General features: G+C 34.3%; 1 protein-coding gene across 1 annotated transcript in view; it reads left to right on the forward strand.

Moving 5' to 3' along the window:
• LOC106457894 (tyrosine-protein phosphatase 10D-like) overlaps positions 1 to 1,334 on the forward strand; it is a gene marked incomplete at its 5' end in the record, with an annotated part of 116,982 nt that overhangs the window by 58,128 nt on the left and 57,520 nt on the right. The gene's annotated exons all lie outside the window — the stretch shown is intronic.

Below are 1,334 nucleotides of genomic sequence, written 5' to 3' on the forward strand. Positions count from 1 at the left end.
CTTGGGTCCCCTTTTAGCACAACATGTACTGCATGTTCTGCACCATTCTTCCACATCTTGTCTCATACCTATCCAGTAAAATCTCTGTTGTAGGTCACTCAATGTCTTCTTAACTCGAGTTGTCCTCCTGTTAAACTATCATGGGATTGACGCAGCACAACTTCCCGTAACTTTCTCGGTATAATTGTTTGCCACGTCGTCACTTTCCCATCTCCAGAGAAGAATACCATCTTCAAGCTTCAACTGGTCCCATTGTGCCCAATAGTTCTTTGTCGCAGGGCTTAAACTAGACACCTTCTCCCAAGCAGGGCACAAAATACTTTATTTTAGAAAATCAATTACTGGCTTCAAATCTTGATCTTTCTCCTGCTCTGCTTTAATATCTATACCTGGTTCCACTTCACCATCATCAGCTCCTTCAATCACTTTGACTTCAGCTTGATGACACCTGGTTAGTCTAACCTCTTTTTTAACACTTACTGGAATTTGGCCTTCTTTGTTCCCAAACGTCATTTTATCAAAATTAATTACACACTCCCTCGGTAGTAAGTAGTCCAACCCTAATATGCATTGATCTTCAATGTCAGCCAGGGGCTTTTTCAAAGATGACATTGCAAGAATTAAGTTTGCCTGAAATTGGTTTGAAAAGCATGAAGTTACTTTAGTAATTATCTTAAGCAAGTATAGTAAATTAATCTCTATCTGATCATCCTATTTCTCACCGTAATTCTCTGGTGTCATATGCGAGCCAACTGCAGACCATACTTCTTGACGAATGAGTCCCAATCGAAAAAGACAACTTGTTGAACATATAATGAGTTGATCATAAGGTGGTAAAGCCCAATAAGAGTGTCCAGGCAGTGTATTTTCTTCTATGGGCATATGTACTTTGAAATGAACTATCAGGACTTATTGTAAATGTACCAAAATTTATTTACTTACATATTTTGAAAAAATTTGAAAATATATTGCTTTTGTGTATGGGTAGATATAAAACATTTACCAGATTTCACCTTTAATATTACTAGAACCAAATGTTCATAAGTGGCTTATTTTGTTTATCTTGTGATGGTAACGTTTTCTGTTGATCCTGCATGATTTTGAATATATTGAACAAAATTCATGGTCACTTGTTAAGATTTAAAGTTACTACATTTCATAAGATTTATAGAATTGATTTGTAAAGACTGTTTGTTCTTGTTTTGTTTTCTTAAATTAGTAATTTGAACATATACAGTTATGCTTATTGTGTTTTTCTTGTGGATAAACTTAGAAAATTTTAACGCTTATGAGATTTATCTTTTTTTTTTTTTTTTAATACCTTTATATTTTGT

This window comes from Limulus polyphemus, unplaced genomic scaffold (genome assembly GCF_000517525.1).
Source record: "Limulus polyphemus unplaced genomic scaffold, Limulus_polyphemus-2.1.2 Scaffold388, whole genome shotgun sequence".
NCBI lineage: Eukaryota > Metazoa > Arthropoda > Merostomata > Xiphosura > Limulidae > Limulus > Limulus polyphemus.